Genomic DNA, 20574 nt, shown 5'->3' on the forward strand with positions numbered 1-20574 from the left:
GCATTGCACATGATAGCGGCGTTATGGTGGGCGCTGAAAGAAAGTATTCATTGATAATGATAAATTTAAAATAGATTTGTCTTTTCTTTTCCATGCGCATAAAAAATTATTAGTAATTTTATTTTCGGGTAATCAATCAAACTGTGCCTCGTTTTAATTAGACGACGCTTTTTCTTTAGCAATGTTTGTTTCCTCCTCAAACAATAGCATTTCAGTCGCTGCTCCCATAACCACCTTTACTGATGTCGGTGACAATTTGTCCTGAACCGCTTTTCGTCCGAAGCTTCGCCACCTGTTTCGATCATCCTTGCAAGCACAGCGAAAGACGAGAGAGAATGCGGCATGCGGCGAGGGGTGAAAAAGCGGCGAGAGAGAGCGAGGAGGCGCGAAGAGGAAAGCAGTGACGAAGCTGCAGCGGAACCATGAGGCGGAAAGCCAAGGAGTGGATGGCGCAATCATGTGCGCAATCATTTTTCCGAGAACTTGTAAAGAATGGAATTCCCTACACGCATCACTGACAAGCATCACTGATTACATTCAATTTAAAAATGTCTTTACAACGATGATTACCTGATTACAGCTTTTGTGTTTTGTCCATTAACTGATTTTAATATCCTGTTTTGTTTCTCGGCTTAATAATATGGTTCATCAATGATTTTATAAATTTGTAAGACAACTGTTAGAATTTGTAATCTTTTTTTCCTCTGTTGTTTTATACTCTTGTATGAAACGTGCTTTGTGTTCTTTTTCATTGTCGTGAATCGCCCCTCCCCTATGAAATACTCTGTGTACTCTGAGGGTAACAAAAATAAATAAAAATAAATACATAATTAAGCGTGAGAAGAAAAGCGCAGTGCAGCGACGGTGGCTTGGAGATGGCGCCACGGTAGTGCGCGCCGTGTGGGTGGTTTGTCGCCGACGGCTTCTGCTGATCGCGCCCAAGCGTCACCCACGCGCTGGCCCCACGGGCTGCCTCTCGCGATATTCCAGACTAGCGAGGCAGTGGGACTACACTTCGCTTTGCTCGCAACCTGACACACGAGACAGATTGTCGGCGCCAGCCAATATATGGCGAAATGGAAACACTAATAGAGCTCTGCTCAAATTTCGCATTAGGGGGTATCGTCGGTAAATTTTAAGTATGCAGGGCAAAAGTTCGAAAGGAAAAAACTTCAGGGGCAGGATAGCCTACGTGTGCGCATCTTTTTTGTACTCCTACTACAGTATATAAACACGCGCATGCACCGCCTTCATTGTGTAACAATAAATAGAAAAAAAGTTTCAATCGAGATGAAAGGCATAAAGTGCTTCTTTTCGAGGCTCGCTACTCGCGCGATAAACTCCCAGCGCTCCTTCTCCGTCTGCATATACAGGCTTCAATTTCCTTTCGTAATGCCGAGCACGCAGAATATTTTCCTCGTCGAGCGTCATGAAAAGTAGTTCACATGAATCTATCTTTCCATTACGAAGTCATCTTTTTATGGCTTTTGAGCTCGATGTAGAAAAAAAAAAAAACAGGTTCAGTGCCGCTCATCTCTCATCTCATTCGAATCGTCTTTGATCTCTCAGAGCGTTTTGATATCAGAGTATGCCGACGGGATTAGCTTTTCAAGGTTTGAGTTTATTAAAGGCCATGAACGATTTTTAAATTCGACTGTCTATGCTCACCTGAAATAGCTTATAAGTATCGATAAACGCTAAGAATAACATTTTCATGAGGCCTGCACGAAACCGAACAGTATCACGAAAACTTCATGCACATAATTTGTAATTCTCGTATGTTGATATGTGTAATGCTTGTATGTGTTCAACCTCCCACCAAAATTGACGCAGATGTCATTCTTCCTTTAATATAATGTTAGTGTGCCTTAATATTTATTTTTTGCTGCTTTATGCATAGATGCTTTATGGTGTTTCTTGTTGAATGTTGTTAGACACGTATATATTCAGATAAGCAGCGGCAATCGAGTGTTGTTGTTGTTGTTGTTGTTGTTGTTGTTGTTGTTGTTGTTGTTGTTGTTGTTGTTGTTGTTGTTGTTGTTGTTGTTGTTGTTGTTGTTGTTGTTGTTGTTGTTGTTGTTGTTGTTGTTGTTGTTGTTGTTGTTGTTGTTGTTGTTGTTGTTGTTGTTGTTGTTCCGAGAGATCTGATCTGTTTAAAGTGATGTCATTACCATGACAGTGTAACAAGTTCTGGCTTTATTTTTACCTGCGTCATTTGAGCAAATTTGTCTCCGTCGTTAACGTTTAATTTGTAGCGACCGTCTGTCCCGGCGATTTGTCCCTCGCTTCTGTGAAATTCAGTTACCTCCGCTGGCCTCCACGGGGGGGGAGGGGGGGGTCATTGCCCCTGCTCTTTCTTGGGACCTGAGGTGGCTGCGCGACAGGGGCGCCACCACTGCCATTCGGCAAAACCATTTTACTAAGGAATAAAGCCACTCTGCTCTTCGTTCTCAACCTGTCAAAACGTGTATTACTTGCCTCCGCTAAACAAAAGCTCCCGACAAATTTTCAATCATCAGTTGGTCTTAGTAATTCAATTGCTTCTAGAGTTGAGATACTATTCCGAACAACTTAGATGACATGTTCTGTCGGTGCCCCGCGTTACTCGATGGCGTCACGTCATCCAAATGGGAGGCTGCCCTAAGCAGCCGCCATCTTAAGGCACAGCCATGGGCTCTCCAGCGGCACCAACGCAACAGAGAGGCTCGGCCTTTCTGTAACCACGTGGCAGCGGCCCGCTAAGTGCTGACGCGCGTTCCGAAGGGCCGGAATAAGGTTCTACCGTATCATAGAGAATACCGAGAATATCCGAGAATATCCGAGAATATCCGAGAATATCCGAAAGCTCACTCCGCAGAAAGCGAAATCAGCTACAAAAATGAAGCTACGCTCAAGTTATTTGGTTTTCGTTTTTTGTGTTCTTTTTTATATCTCTATGTGAAAAGGAGAAGCTGGCGCCAAATAAAGGCGACAAGACCTCTTAAGTGCCCTGTAATAATAATTTATATAAACCGCATTCTGGTTTTAATGTTTAAAAAGCCATACGCTTTTTCCCGAGTTCATGGTGCGTGTATACTGGCATTTCGCCCCGTTCTTAATGCGGCTCCACGACCACCAATCGAACCCGTGACCTCGTGCTCGGCAGAGCAACGCCACAGCTACTAAGCCACCATGACGAGCAGCATGTAAGGCACCAGAATTCAAAAAGGAGGGTGATTTCATGAACCACTGATTTTTGTTTTCTTCCTCCCTGCATGGCCTGGGCGGTCTCCGTTCGATCAGCCAAGGCCAGAAAAGGTAAATCGAGTTGGGTCGATACCACCAGCCTTTCACCTCGACTGGCGCACTAACGGTTTTATCGCTTCTACGCAGCTACTGATTGCGACAAACGCGCGTTCGAACAGTCGCTGCGCTGTGGCCACTGTCTGTTTTCTCGGAGGCTCGGTCATAAAGCCGCGACAAAGCGACAACGGCATTCCTTCGGGTCCTCTACTCTGTGTTCAAGAAGGTGCAGTGCTGCGAAGGCGGCGCATTTTGGAACAGCCTAGACAGCATGACAGCACAAAAAAACTAAATGACAAAGGCACAAAAATCTGTGAACTGACCAGTTTATTGTCAGTAAAAAAAATAATACTTTACCGTTAAATCGCGTGACAAGCACATGCTGCAGTATTGAATTTTCACTGCTATATACCTGAGCCTACACGACTGAAGCTTCAAATCATAGTCAGGGTACCTGTCGTATCACTTCTTTGTGCTCTATTGTTGTATTTCAAACAGCTTAAGCAACACAATAATTATTAGAGGACACATAGCTTCGCTAGGCACTTTTACCTGGTTTGACGTAAAACCCTTACGATTAGGCAACTTTACCGATCGTTTGCGCGAAACTTGTAGAAAGCGGATTAGCATTGTTTTGCGCTGAATGCAACTGGACATAAGCCACCTGGTTGTAGTTAGTGTCGCTTAGTTTCTGTCCCATCTTCAGCGCTATTTCGCAATATCGACCTTGAACCCTTCAGTCCAATTTCACGTACTATATGAAGCAACCGCTGGTGTCAGCTATAATGAGGTCATCGTCCTCATCAACCCTTTCTGACGTGGTAATGATTAGGAATCTGCCAACGACTGTGTCTTGACAATCATTTTAGAGAACAGTATGACTGTCAGCGGAATCTTATATAACGCGATCAGAAACTATTCGTCATTGAGGAAGAGATTTGTGCACAGCCCTACCGGTCAGCAACGATTAACTACTTCAACTGCGCAATAACGCCCAATATAACACTGTGGTGTCGGAAGCCAATGTTCCGCCATTTTATTGGACACACACAAACTCCTCTTGCGTGCAAGCAGCTGTGGTACTCTTTGAAAAGTTTGTTGATTCGAGACCATTGGCTGGCTGACGCCGCCAATACTTCCACATACGCTGCATGCTTTTTGGGTTCACTATACTGCCATAAATTGAAGGCGGTGTCATAAAGTGCTTCGCTGTACAAAATAAAAGTTGAGAGTGTATTTGTGTCCAATGTTTACCTGAGGACAGTAACCATGCATGAAACTTCTTCAATCTCAGGCTATTCCCTTAAAAAAGTGACGACCCTGTTTCTTCGTCCAACGTTTTCGGTGATCGAACAGCCTTTTTCTTCTTGTTCTCTTCATGACAATGTTGCCATAAGCTTTGGTCATTTAGTTCATTTTATTTTGATTCTTTTAGGCACGACGCGCATAGCGAATGAATGAATTATTCCATGGGGGAATGATGTCTAGTGCAGGAAACGAAACCCAATGGCAGCGCAAATAACAGGAACTCAATTCGGTACCACTACAAAGGCGCAGTTGAAAGAGACACTTTCAAAAGACCTGTCGCCCTCTTGCGAACAACAGCATAGCTGTGAGCTATGTTGAAGCTACGCAGTTGTGACCGCTATTGTCGTTCTTTCATGACGCTGCCAGTACAGACGTGCGCCATAGAGTGAGGTCTACATCATAATTGAAGATTGCTTGCATATCCTTGCGTTTAATGTTAAATTTAGAGCTTTTACGTACCAGGACTACGATTTCTTTATGATGCGCGTCGTAGGTTCTGCCTTGAAGGATAATTTTGGCCAACTGGAGCTCTTTAGCGTGCATCCAAGTCCAAGTGCAAGAGTGTTTTTTTTTTGCATTATGCAGCGTCGGAATGAGGCTGCCACGAACAGGATCAAACCTGCGACATCGAACTCCGTATACGCAATGCCATAGCTACTAGGTTACCGCGGCTGATTTATGCGTTTCTATCCACTAAGTTGCTCCGGGTGAACAACTGCGAACCCACGGGCAGTATCTCTTAAACTAAAATCAAACGGACAACTAAGGACATGTGAAGGCTCTGATAGTCATCATCCGCAAAATATTTTTTTCTGAATTCATTATCGTCTATTAAAACTAAATTAAGGTCACTAACCGTAAGATTGTACTAATAAATGAAAAGCTGTAAGGTTTCGGAACCCGAAATAGTTCTTAAACGTCAAAACTAGTTTTGGCTTGGTCGATGACCGTAATCTTTTTTTATTAACATGCTACCTGAGAAGATGAGCCTTCGTCAAACTCTTCACTGTATCATTTATGTTTCATCAGGAAACAATCAAATAATGCGGGCGTACTGGTCACTCACGTTGGCAACGCTAGGGGTATTATCTGAGCCAATCACAGAATCGGTATATCAACTCGCCTTCATTCCGCAGTTTACATTGAATATAGCGATGAACAATCATTTGCCTCGTAAGCACGCGTGAATTGCCGCAAATATATTTTTTTCGAGCTATCGCGAAATTCGGATCTCAAATGCGTTTGTTGGATTTAAAAAAAAAGAACTTCAAGCTTCTGTGATAGTTGGATTCAGTTTTTTGCGGGGCTCTCGCTTCCTTGAGAATTATACATACAGGCGTCGGTGGAGCTAAAACAGTGGTGAAGTGCGCGCTGGCAGCCCGGAAAATAAGAAAGGGAGCTGGGCGCCCGGGCCTGTCGCTGGAAACACGTGCGAACACAGCACAACGCCTGGAAATATGTGCTAGATGTTGTGTCCGGCATTGAGATTCCTATACTGGACATGCATGCGTAACCATACTCTCGTACACGTGTGTGCTTCATTTTCGCATGAGTTCACGAGAGAATGCATTCCTGAGAAAGCTGAAGTCTGTCATTGGCGTGAAATTCGGGTTACGAAAGTGTCCTGTTGATATAATAAATAAAAAAGGGCAAGTATGATTTAAAATTGAAGCCAAGAAAACTCTAAGGCATCCGGTGCGAAATTGGTCCATGTAACAATCGGTTCTATATGCGCGCCACAAATAAAACCGTCGACACTTGTTGGCTACGGTTGAGGGTACCTTCAAGCTACGTTTCAGTAATTCTCCGTTATTAAAGTGTGATCCGCTCAGAGGCAAGTTGCTGCAATAAAAGCGCTTTGAAGCTCTGTATTGGTTCATTGCAGTGTGCGTGCACTTCTGAAGCTCGCAAAACATAGCCCCTCTGTATATTCGTGTGACTTCAGCACGTGACAATCAATACAATTGATCGCGTGTAGGATGGCGTAGGTGGCATCACACCGATGCAAGCTGCCTCTTACCGTAAGACCCCTCAGGAACTCGTCAAAGGTACCGCATTCTCGATCTGCGATAGCTGCCGCTCGCCCCCCCCCCTTTTTTTTTGTTACACTTTCTTCGCCACTTCGGCGCAGCCATGAGCAATGAGCCCAAATTCGCGGCAGCGGAAGCGTTCATATCGGAGCTAGCTGCTATCACAGTTGAGACTTTCATCTGCATAGTGTAGTCATCTGCATAGTGTAGCCGTGCAGAAAACCCACGGACGAGAGAAAGAAATGGCGCAACCAGAACTGTGCCTTGCTCTACGTTTTAAATATGCTGCTTTACTCCACGCCTGTGTCACGTAATGTCAGCAAATCATCTTTACCACCAACCTAGGTACGAGGACGTGAAACGAAAAAGAGAACGAACGCACGTGCTTCACCGCACGCACCAGCGCATGCTTTTACGTGAGTTCACTTCCTCGTCCTTGCACATGCGTGAGCGCACGTGCTTATTTATTCTTTCCCGTCTCTTCGTGTCTTTTCGGCACTGAAGAAATTAATTACTCCAACGTACGATTCGTTCCGACATCACACGTTGTTTCAGATCGGTCATTCTTTCTCCGATGTCGTGTTTCATCCTATGCGTGCTCTCTCTCTCTCTCTCTTTCTCTCTCTGCTCCTTGCCTCCTCCATCTTTAGTGTTCCTTTTCTTCTTTAGACCGTTGCCTCCTCCTGTCGTTTTTTTCTTGTTTCCCTATACAGTGCGTCTTTGCTCCTGTGCAACACTTCTCTCAGAAACGTGCTCCACTGACTTTCTTTCATTTCGCTTTCGCTCTTTCCATCGTCCTCCTTCGCCGCTTTCGTCCGTTCTTTCACCCTTTCTCTCCTCCTCTCGTAGCCGACGCCGCTTTCGGCAGTGTGCGCCGCCTCTTCGTTCACTACGAGGCACGGCAACTTTACTGCTGTTCCCTCGTTGACCCGCGAGTATACGTAACGAGCTCCCCGAGAACGCGATTGTTGCAGCAGCGGCTGTCTCCTCCCCCCCCCCTGCCCTCAATTTCCAACCCTTCCTTGAACTTATGTGCTTCCTCTCCCTCACCCCGTTCATGCCTCGTTTCTTCGGTGGCTGCAGCTCGGCGGCAGACACGCCTATGAGCTCGGAAGCGGTTGCGAGTCACGCAAGGCATCGCCTTCGTGGCCACCACTGCGCATGGGAGCGCATGTAGCATTTACGGCTAAAGGTCAGGACCTCAGATGGTGTCGGGCTATGCGCAATAGGCGGCCACTAGGAGAGCATCGAAAATTGCTCCGCTCTGGCGGAACAAAACTGGGAGTGACCGAATAAATAAAGTCCTTAGTAAGATCTTGTAAGTAAGTAGGATCAGCGCTTGTGTGTGCTATTTGTTTCCTTGTGTCCCTGTTTTATTCGCGCAGTTTAACCTCAGTTCTAAATAAGGTCAGTGAATTCAAAGTTCAAAGGCTCTACATTTTGCCGAACTAATTTGGTTGAGTGGAGCGAGTGCCACTCGACTGCTTAGAGCGATAGAAAGCTCGGCGCACCGGGAAATATTTATGATTCTAAAACGAAAGAGCAAGAAAACGCTGAGTCAAGAAGCACGGTAACCGCCTCGGAGGCAGAGTCCACCCCCGGAAGGCGAGTGCTAGTTTCGGTTTCAAGAAACATGCGCGCTCCTAGCGTTTACCGGGCATCCTAAGATCCGCTGTAAAGAAGTCAAGTAGACGTGGATCATCGCAACCCTTGTCATTCGCACGTTTTTAGAAATAAAAAATCAAGTAAACAACAAATACTGTTTCTTTTGTTTAGGTGTATTTTTTTTATCTTTTCATTAATTTTAAATGGGGCGAAGCGCAGGAAGTGCCTGACCTCGTTCGACCGTCGAGCTTGCCTCCGCTCACCCTTGCCACTCGCTCAGCGATATCGCAAGTCGGATGGCGCTCGGTCATCTGCTTCGGTTGCCGTGCCAAGTACGAAGATGGGAAAGATAAGACAGAGAAGCTTTATCAGGCGCGCAAGGAACGGAAGACGCAGGAAAGCAGGTCAACGAAGCATTAGACGAAGATGGCTAAATCAGGGCATCACTTGTCTTGTGTGGCTCTGCGGTGTTCTAACACCGGAATTTCCAGTTCGGTGAAGTTTTTCAACTTTCCTAATTACAGCAGGTCAGTACCAGTATTTCACTCTATTTTCTGAGTAGGTATTTATTTTGTGTGAGTAAACCAGTTCTGTACACGCCTGAGTTGACTGACGTAAAAGCAGTGTCGCTCGACTCATTCGTCATGACGGCAGCCCACCTGCTGCCGGTTAAATACTCGTAATGAAAGGCTTGAGTGCGTGTTTGTTGGGCCATACATTTTGTTCGCTCTTTGCCAACATCTACAGCCAAGGCATCTACTTAAAATGATGGTAGCACTAATATGCTAGTTGCCATTGATACAGATGCCTGTGTCCTGTTTAACGCTCATTGGGCCTTACAATATTGTCAGTGGAATACATGTATTCCGCTGAACCTTCGGTAAGGCACAAAATTTGTTCGCCGTTTTAACAGACGTAGAGTCAAGTTCCGCGTGACCAGCTCGCGATGGTTAATAATGTTCGCAACGGTTTGGATTTTCCGGGGTCTATGTTCGCTTATTAAGGCGAAAGCCTTAAGCGGCTCAAACCCCCGATGGTCCAGAGAACGCGGTGTGTGGTACAGATAGTCATTTGAGCTCGCCTCGCGTCTCGCGTCACTGCTCGGGTGTTCGTCGTTGTGTTCTTCCACAGCTGGCTCCGATGCCGCTCATCATGCCAAAAAAGCAAAGTTAATTCATAGAGAGTTAATTAATACACTGTAATCCACGACCATTGGTGGGAGTCGCATCCTGGACCTTTGATGTTAACTAGGGCAAATGTAATTAAAGCACGGTTAATTAAGGTAGCGTCAAATAAGACACTCTAACCCACAACCTTTGGCGGGAGAAAACAAGCAACAATGTCAAGTAATCTAATGAATGTCTCTTGAGCGTGCAGGCTTTCGCCTTCACCCTCTTTGGCATATGCTAAAGTGACTATGGATTTTTATCTACAAATTTCATTTGTGGATGAAAATTTCTTCTGCAGTGAAACTTTCGTACTGCGTGGAGGTCAGTTTTTTTTCTAGTACGAAATGGGTGTGAATAAAAAAAATTTACTTACGTTGAATTTTGGCTGACTTAAAATCATCCAGCTTAAGCTGATCTACTCACAACACACGAATAAAATTATTGTATTATAGTGGCGGGAAGTTTTCTTTATCCTAGCCCACACTATATATGTGGATTATTTGAACTGTAGTTCTAATCTTAACGACAGATTAGTAATTTTAAAGTGATTACTTCACGAAATGGCTAAATGTAGCATTTTAACAGCAAATAGTGGTGGTTAACGATAGTTTGCTATATAAATGTTTCTAATTATAATGGATTTGCACTAGTTTGTACGAGCAATGTCCCAGTGCTTTAAAACTTCAATAGAAACTTACAAGGTAAATGCCGCCGAATATAATTCCACGCTGGAACTCTCTCTAAGTCTGAGTAAGCATTGTGCCACTTGCTTATCTCCACGCAGCTCAGTGTCATTATGAACGTCATGGAACTCGATCCGTCCAGTACAAATGACAGCGCTGTGCCACTAGGTACATTGATGACGCAAGCAAAGCACCGCCGATGACGGAGCCAGGTGCGCTCATGACGTTCCGATCATTATGAGCCGTTATCGCTCTTTAGCGCCTTATCCATCCGTGGTCGAACCATTATGAACCGTGATCAACTGTACTCCGGCGGCGGCTGCGTATGGCACGTACGGCCGCGCGGAACATATCATGAAAGCGATCTGCCATGCGAACTGAGGGCCGACTGCTGATAGCTTCGCGCGCCGTGTTCTCGCGGTTTCGCCATAGAGAAAGTGGTTTCGCGTTGAAGAGCGCCGCGGGACTCATAACTTGAAACCGATCTGCGAAAGTGGCAGGGTGCGGCGTGTGCTTAGAGCTTCGTGAGTGCTTTGTTCGCGTTGAAGCGACAGGCACACTACAAAGGTAAAGTCGCTAACTGCTGCGGGTTCTATCTTAAATACGATAGTCTTGCATGACTGACGCTTTTTCTAGTTGGGTAAGCATAGCAATACTTACGCAATTAAAAAGCGCTTCGTAAACGCGGCGCACTTCCGCGGGTTCTGCTCCGCGATTAGGCCAATGTCGCCGCGTGGCCAGCGGACCTGCAAAACGGCACAAGCACATCCCGCTTGTATGCGTAGTGGGAAAGGAGGGCTTCCGCGGCAACCCTCTTACTCCCGGCTTCGCCCTGTGTTTCTCTACCTTCTGACTTCATTGAATTGAATTGAATTGTATTTCTCGTTCATTCAAACGAGGTTCATTCATCGGTGACGTCATGGGGGGCTTTGTTTTCTTTGTGAATCATTTCCAGCTGAACACCCGGCAACCGCCAGTGGTGGAAGCGGAGCTGCCGCTGCGTGTCAGCACGGGACCACATGTCCCAAGGGAGGCGTGGTTTCCACAAATTGGCTGTGTGGATACGGTGTCGCGCTGCTACGCACTTGGTCACGGGTTCGGCTCCTGGCCGCGGCGGCTGCATTTTGATTAGGGTGCGATGCGAAAGCGCTCTCGTACCTTGCCTTGAATGCACAGTAACGAGCCCCCAAATAGTCAAAATTCACCCGGAGCCGTGGACCATATGACGTCCCGCATAGTTCATTGTACAGCTTCAGGACTGTAAATCCCACAATTATTTACACGGCATGAAAAGAGCACATTGTGAAACCAACTGCCAATAGAAAGATCGCGCAAATGGCATGAAAAAACCACATAATACTGTTTGCGCATGCTCTGATAAAATCAGCCCTGACGTACCAACCACATAGATACACACGCGTTCACTCCCGAAAGATAACGGTTCGAACGATAATTCTGCCGTTTCATCCAAACGATGAATCTTTAATATAACGATAGCACTTATATGGTCGCTCAGGATTCACCCCATGCCCGTCGCCGCTGCCGAACCCATTTCCTGTCGGCAATGCTATCATGTTGATAACGCGCGCGCCGTTCGTTATTGGAAAGTACCGGGCTCGCAGCGTTAAAGAAAGAAAACGCATCAAGGCAGATGACGATTATTGTTCTGTGGCAGAAGGGGCACTCCAAAGGGTGTAAACTGTTCTTAGAGTGTAGATCCCCGGCGAACCTGGAGTACGTACCCAACTACGGAATGCTTCATCATCAAATCGTGGTTTTGGCATGGAAGCCCCCGGAATTCACTTCAAATATATTAGGACTTTCAAAGTGGAAACAAGTGTACAGGTGTGCAGTGTGGAAAGCCGGCCACGTGGTAGACGGAGAGAGCGCAGAGCATAGAAAAACGTATATATATATATACGTGTGTGTGTGTGTGTGTGTGTGTGTGTGTGTGTGTGTGTGTGATATCATAAGAAGCCAACAAACAATGACACGAAAGAAAACATAGGGTAAATTACTTGTTATTAATTACATTAAAGAAATTGCAAATTAATTGAAATGAAAGTGAAAAAAACAATTTCCCGTAGGCGAGGAACGATCCCGCGTCTTCGTATTACGCCTGCGATGCTCTACCAATTGAGCTACCGCTGGCAGCGTTTTCCCATCCACTTTCTTTTGGTATTTATGTTTTACCACTACAAATAACCCTGAGTGTGTTAGCCAGCGCCACCACTCACGAGCATTGACGACGGATGGGAAACATTCTTTATGCCACAGGCGTCCCGAGTACGTGATCTTTGCGGCTGAAGGCAACTGGTCAATAAACCCACATATTCTACCTTGAAGGCATCAATGTTGCCGGTTTCGAGACCTCGTTATGTAATAAACGAGAAGAAAATGGGGTAAACCGAGGGGCCCTATCTTTATTAATGATATCATAAGGAGCCCAACAAACAATGACACCAAGGATAACATAAATGATTTATACTCACTAATTGAATGAACGAAATGATATATTACAGGAAATTAAAGTGGATGAAAAAACAACTTGCCCCAGGGGGGGAACGACCCCACGTCTTTGCATTACGCGTGCGATGCTCTACCAATTAATCGTGACGCTTGCGGCAGAATATATATATATATATATATATATATATATATATATATATATATATATATATATATATATATATATATATATATATATATATATATATATATATATATATATATATAGTGTGTGTGTGTGTAAACTGAATTATGTGCCGTCAATAATGAATTAGAAAGGTAATTTGTTTTTTATTCGTTTAATGAATTTGGATTTCTCATGCTAATAATGTCCGCCTCTTCGAATAATCCAGCTCATGTGAAACAATTATGCTATGCGCCAGAGGCGATTTTTAAACCTTCCGGGAAACTAAAAACTGAAAACGTAAAAACTAAAAATTTATCCTCCCGTATAGAGCAGCTGATGGTGGTCTGCTGTGAACCACCATCCACTTGCGTTTCGTTCCTTGTTGAGGTAAGGACGAGTGTCGAGTGAGCTTCAACGTAGCACTTTGCAGTGTAGTGAGCGGGGTTTTAATCACGAATCCGAGGCCTCTAAGAGGTGCGGCGTAACGCTAACGCATTCATCTCGCATTTACCGCTAAATCGCCACTTATATTTTCTTTTCCTTTTCACTCGAGAAGACCACGACACTAACAGTGAATTGATGTGAGCTTTCTTCTGGAAGAACTCGTGTAAGTTTCCTTTGTAGCTTCGTGCCAGTTTTTAATGGTTGACAGTTATCTCTTTCATAAACACCTACTCCCCCTTGCGGATGTCCGAGGGAGTTATTCTCTTATTTCCTTTCTTTCCCCAGCAGGTTAAGAATGCCCAGTCACTGGTCACTACATGTCCAGAATGCTAGCTGAGCTCTGCGAGAAGAAGCGGGCCTAGTGTTCCTTGAACGCTCAGCGTCACGTATGTGTTCTATTTTTTTTGTGTGTGATTCGTGTTCTAGCAGGGCCTTCGCCCTCCGACTGTTTCCTTATTGATGTATATTTTATTTTGTTCTTAGCACCGTTAACAGCCTAGGAGACTACTGCCTGGGCTGTTATAACACAGATTGCGGACGATCTATGGGGCACAAGGTGACCATTGTTCTGCCACTTATGGTCATCTATCATTATGAATGCCTATACTCGTAAAAGGAAGCTATCACTAATATCACATAAAAATTGATACAACTTGACTAATATTTGTTCAAAATACCATCATATACGGAAACACTTGCGGATGTTCCTGCCTATCTTGACAGTCCACCTTGCCAGAAAACTCAGTGCATCGCTCAAAAGAGAAGTGGGTGAAGTGTTTCTTTACTGCATCCTGACATTGACCAGCTGTGTCTTAACCTCGGTTCCTCTTTCGTAAAATTTCGCTCCAAAAGTGCAATTTAGTTGGGATAATACAAATTCTAATGCGGCTCACCTGTGTCCATAAGCTAATTGAGTGTTTGGGTTCGTATGTAAGAAATGAACCTCTGTCGCAAACTTTAGTCACACTCTGTTCTACCTACATGCTCGACAGTTTCAACGTTAAGAGACTTGAAAACGGCATAATTACTTAGGATGTGATGACAAAAGTGGCGGCATCTCTTCACTGAGTTGAGCTGTGTTGAGTTGATTTTATGTTCACTGCATTGGTAGATACCAGCATGTACATAACAGGCAAAGGATAGTTGGATAAAAGATTTGTTACGCGAGTTCGACTAGCCCCCCTGCACCATACAATAAAGGCGGTGGCAGGCAATGATACAGCATTGTTAACGTTATTCACAACGCCAGACTTCAAAATATGAAAAAGGACTTTGTAGAATCTAAAACAGTAGACTAAACATTGAACGCGATATTTGTAACACACCACTGTTTGACAAACCATGTACATTTTCAGCCGTTAGTTTAAACCTGTTAGGTATGTTTGGGTGAGAATAGCGCAGCACTTGAAAGCCGTAATTTCTACGTGACAGCAAAGTAAATCAGTATTACGTGTGCCTTGTTAAACGATAGGTTGGGTTACCTTACAAGATGGCTTAACTCCTGATGTGTCTGACGTTTCGAATCACTTCTGATCTTCAGTCCGTTAAAAGCCGGTGCAATTGCCAGCCTTCAGAATATCACGTACCCGGAGGTAAACAGGGAGGATTTGAGTTGTGTAGCACATGTATTCTGTAGATCAGGCAACCACTGGCCTATTATAGTAACAGAATACCTACCATGAAAAGAGGAAAAGGCAGTTGAGGGCGATCAGAGAACTATTGGAGTCGTATGACATTGGGAAATTTTCAGGCAGAAGTAGGTTCCAATCAGCTGATGCTGAGCAATTGACGACACCTTCGTGTTCGAACTCCACGAAAACCATACTAGCGCTAACTTTCTTATTCTAACGCATTATCTTTAACTTCCTGCTACTGAGAAATCAAATGCGTAGTAACCGATTTGTTTTTAATGCGAAGCTTTCTTTGCGAACTTCGGGCACTGTCTGTCTATCCGTCCGTACTCCTACGACGACGAGGCTGACGGGCGCCTACCGCCTTGATGTGCTGGGTGCATATACGTGCTCGTGTTCGCAAATTGCCGAACGTGGTCGCGGCATCTTCGTAATTCGAGCTCCGCCGTCCGACTCTCGCCTCTGATTCTCGCGTACTGCCTGCGCCAAGCCAGCTGGCGCGCCTAAGAAGATCCAAGTATGTCGACTGCGAAACACCGAGTGGTGGTTGCCTCCGCACGAACAGCTATTATAAAGAAAGTTTCTGGCCCCCTGCACGCTATAGTAAATGATGTTAAATGTGCAAGTTGGCAAGCTAGGAAGAGTTTTAAAAAAGTCCAGACTAGTGCTTGTGCTTTACCTTGCTTTCTTTATCATCTTATCTGCCCATCTTTGTCTTTCCTTAGCCTTCATTCAGTAGAGGGTAACCAAACGCAGGTTTCTAATCTGGGGAACCTCCTTATGCCTTTCTCATCTCATTTCTCAATCTACCCTACGCCTGTAGTTGAATTGTATTCATGACACTATAGTGAGACTTTTTTAACGGAAGTTTCCCCTGCTTCTGCCCCGTGTTCTGGCGTGCGTCGTCGTTTCCTCGCCGGAGATATTAGCGGATATATATACAGACAACTAGGGTCGCTGAGTATGTGCTGGCTCGTGTCTTGTCCAGTGGACTACTTGAGCCATCTCGTATGCCCCCGAACAGGCAACTTCCCCACAGAGCATGCGCAACTTGGCATCTGTCATTCGGTGTGCGCCTATTATTGACCAGTCCCTCAGAATGGACTTGCCACTATGGCACATTGGGTACCAAGCCGTATGTGCATTTAGGTATGTATGCGTTGCACTTCTCTCTGCATACATGTCTCGTCAGCGTTCTTCCTTCGACAAGCATTATACATCGTCTTCGTACCCGAGACGCATACAGCTAACAGCTACAGGCGACGACGCTGTGCCAGCGTCATTTGCTACTGTAACTTTTCCTCTAAATATGCTGCCTTCCCGGTGAGCGTTTCATCCTATTTGTCACCGTTTAATCCAACATTACAGTAGCATTTCGTCGACCGCACTTTGTCATACAGCTGCGCCATCTTCACGTTTTAGGCAAGCTACGCAGTTCTTTGTTCCAAGAGGTGCTGCGCAGTTACCCCAGCTACGAAACGACAGGGACAACAATGTGCACTGGGACGGGCTTTCAATGCCCGGTTTTATAAACACCGGAGGCCTCGAACTTGCTGGCCACGATCCCAATTTCGTTTCCTGCGTTCGCGCATCACTGGTTTCAACAAGCTGCAGAGTGAGCCGATCCGTAAGCGCGTTTACCCAATGCGATCTCTGCTTAGTTGCCTATTCAATGCGACACGCTAATTTATTCGTTGCTTACATCTGTGTTTCGGGTGTACATGATGTATTACGCCCATTCAACGGAGCCTTCTCGCTGCAGTCGGTTCAGTGAACGTGCACGTGTTTTGCGTGTGATGTTTTCATGCTTTCACGGGAGATAATAGAATGTAATTATTTACGCACTCCCCTTTGTTCCATGCCACTATATGTTCTATGAATTCGGTCAAGTTCAGTGAGGCAAGCAATCAGTTATCTCTTCCTAACAATTTTGTAGAGCTCGCCTGGGAAAATGTATTTGTTAAAGAAGAGGTGCCAGAAAGTGAAATAACTTTTTCGGGTCGCTGGCACCGTAGCCCCGATCTCCGGCTCCGGCGGCTCGAAATATAAGACTTCGATTATAAAGCCGCACCACTTACGTGCCGGCAGCAAATAATTACGCGTTTATGCGTCTATTCTCCAAAGAAAGATTCGCTTTTATTGTGGCGTTCACCATCCCAAAGCTGTACAATAGGTTATCATGGACTCCATTGTGGAGGGACCCCGAATAATATTGACCCCTTCGAGTTCTCTAACGAGCCCTCGAAGCACGGCGTACCAGCTCTGCATGCGATGCACCCGCAGTGGCCGGGAATCGAGCCCGCCACCTTGTCCTCAGCAGCACAACGACATAAGCACTGAGCCTCTGCGACAGGTAAAGGAACTGCTATGCCGGTTTTTATATTTTCGAATAACTTGCGATCAGTTTTCGTAAAATAAGTACGTGTTGACTCTAAAAAAGAAGGAAACTGAGAAGAAACTGCGACTAAAAAGCCCAGTAACAAACCAAAAACACTTTAATCTACACGGTGGCCAGACTAGCGTAGAAGGTGATAAGCTAGACTTCAAGCACACAAGGATACAATAGCAGCACAAAGCATATATAAAGCCCATTCAAACATCACCATAAACCGAACCCGCCACTTTGATATGTTAGCCGCTGCACTGTCGGTGGCACCACCACACCCTTCCTCCCCTTTCCAACGTTCCTGCGGTCGGCACCTGTACTAATGCGAACACTACATGATGAGCTGTAGCGGGAGGCGAGTATCAACACTGCAACTATTCCTACAACGTTTTCTTTAAATTCGTTCTACAGTTTATATGCACACATGTACATAAACCGACGATCACAAGTGTGTGATTCACACTTAGTTGGTAGGCACGAGCAAATTATTTCTACGGAAATCCACAATGTGCAGAAATGAAAGCAAAACATCGCATGATGCTCGTATTAACCAAGCAACTTAAACGTGAAGCGATACAGCAAAGGAAGAGACACAGCGGTTTTTGTCGCCAATATAAGCTGTGTAAATAAATTTAAAAGCTCACTCGAGTAAAATTTTTGTTTGCCTAAAAAGTAAAAAAAAAAATGAAATATCTGAAGAAAGAAACAATGAAAAAAATATATACTTGTATGATGCTGTAGAGCATGCTTCACTGCAGAAACGCCTTTATTGCGGAGAAGCATACATTTTTTTTCTGGCATTTTGCACGGTTTTATTGTCTCGTACGGATCCAGAACATCCCAAATCTTCTAAAAATGCATCACAAGCAATACCTAGTAATGAGCACCTGCTACCGGCAACATGTCTACCGAGCAGTCATGTACGCTTTCATGTTATCCATATTTTAGGGTTTCCATCATGGAAATGTTTTTCGAATGTCACGGAGCTATTCCTACCATTTCCTCGCTCACTCTGAACCTGAACCGGCCATACGAGTTTCAAGCAGTAAAGTATGGCGCTTCTAGTGCTGCGACCTTTCTTCGTGAACGTGGCTCCCAGTAAAAAGCCTTCAATTTCATTTCTCTGATTACTCAGTTCTCTTCGCTTTCTTCATCCCGTATTACTTCATTTCATTTTGGCTCATGTGCCTTACCCGGCCATTTATGGAAATCGGAGCAAATGCAAAGCTGCTGTGACAGTTTCCCAATCTACAGAGTGAATCTGTATTACAGCACTCGACAAGCACTATTACTCTACACATCAGCGAACTTGTCAATGTACATTTCTATTTGTCTTTTTTTCCTGCTGATTTGTAAAATATAAAGCAACAAGGGCAAAAGAAAAAAGGGGGATGGTCAGCGATGAGGAGATAAACAAACGTGCATTGCCCTCTGCACTTTGTGATGTTGTGCGACACAAGTTCGTTACAAGAGATGACGAAGAGAACGTAACCAAATTTTAATAGCAAAGGAACGAAGCAACTGAATTGTGACAGTATAACCATACCCGCGAAATAAGGTGATTATTTTGAAGTTTGCTCTCTCCGTAATCACGTGGTGAAACACGCATTTAGATGTAGTAAGCCATACATTAGTACGGAAAAATAGAAAAGTTGACAGAAAAGACGGTCGCATAAACTTTTACGTGACACTTGTACGCTAGCGTCTTGTCAACTTCACTGCTTTTCCGTACTACCCTAGGCCTCGCCTTTGCAATAATATCACGCCATCTATCACGACAATTTACATTTAGAACAGGGCTTTCTTTGCCTCTTTCCCAGTTTTTGGCTTTCGTCATCGTTTCCATGCCTGCTATATTTGGGGATATAAATATAAACAAATTGGATCAGGAGGTAGCGTTGGTCTTTGCGGAGTAGACAATTTTGGTAAATGATGAAAAGTTCCCGAATAGACAACTTGCTGCTATCCGCTGTCTGTCCAAGTAGAAAGTTTCGGGCAATAGATATGTGCCACTGGGTATCTGCCCAGTCTTGGCCAATCCCCAGAATGGGCGTGCGCAGCTGGGACACAGAGGGGTATGAAGCCTCAAATGTGTTCACACATGCGTCGTGCTCATCCGTCTATACACTTCTCGTCAACATTCCTCCCGAGACAAGCATCATACATCGCCTTAGTCCTCTTGACGCAGACAGCTTCGCATTCTAGCACGCACGATCTCCTTAGCAGAGTAGAATACCGCCCATACAAGGCGATACCGCCCATACAAGGCGCACAAAACTCGACAGGCTAAACCCGCACTTCGGCTCAGACCTCCAGCCGGTCTGCACCGACGTGAAGCGTTTCTTCTGTCTCGGTTGTGGCTTGGAGTTGCCTTCACGAATGCCTACTCAGCACTAATTGGAATGGCTGATAGTCCTGCATGTGATGTTTGCGGATACGAGGAGAAGAACATTGACCACTTATTGTGCCATTGTCCTCAATTTCAAGCACAAGGACAATCTATGTCCAACACTTTGAGGAAATTAGATGATCGTCCTCTGAGTGAACACACAGTACTAGAGCACCGTCCCCACCAATCATTGGCTTAGAAGGCAGTGAAGGCACTTTTGTGCTTTCTCAAAACGTCTGGTTTGTGCGAGCTGCTGCAGCTGCAGCAGCTCGCACCAGCTGCAAAAGCTGCAGGCGACGATGACGTGCTCGAGTCATCCGACACTGCTGCTACCTCGCTAACTCAAGCATCATTTACATTCCGATATTCACTTGGTATTTCAAAATTTTGCGATAACCCTGTCAACGACGTAAATCATTGTGCTCTATCAATCAGTGATCTAAGCAGAGTTAGGGTTTTAAAAAAAGAAGACATCGATACACCTCAAGCCAGAATCGATGATAGCAACTTTATTGTCACCTTATCCTATGAATTGGCCTCCGACCATCATAGCCACAACGTAATAGCGCGAAAAAGCAAGTCGCTTAACGAGTATGCCTATATGAATAAATCTGCACTAACGTAATCGTGTCAAGAAAACGGCAAATTTTTCACAAAAGAAATGAAAAATTCGCCATTGACAGATAACCTGTTAAAGTTAGCTCTAAGCGGAGTCTGTAGTTTTCGAAACCCTGGAAGCTTGCTACAAAAAACGGTGCTTTCTTTCTAAGTAGTTGTCTCAGCAGTCGCACTATCACCAATGTTCGCATGCAACTCGTAACATGTATGTGCCCTAAAAAAACTGTATTGTTCCAGTATGGCATGCAATTAAGCCTGTAGAACGTTTTTTCTTCGGGACATATCAAGTTTTTAGTTATTTACGAAAAGAAACGGGCCCTTCTTAGCTCGTGACCCCTCGATGCGCTGGTGGTTGGGGTTCCTACTTCTTGGACTCGATACTTATCAACGTATT

This window comes from Dermacentor variabilis, chromosome 8, assembly GCF_050947875.1.
Source record: "Dermacentor variabilis isolate Ectoservices chromosome 8, ASM5094787v1, whole genome shotgun sequence".
Lineage (NCBI taxonomy): Eukaryota > Metazoa > Arthropoda > Arachnida > Ixodida > Ixodidae > Dermacentor > Dermacentor variabilis.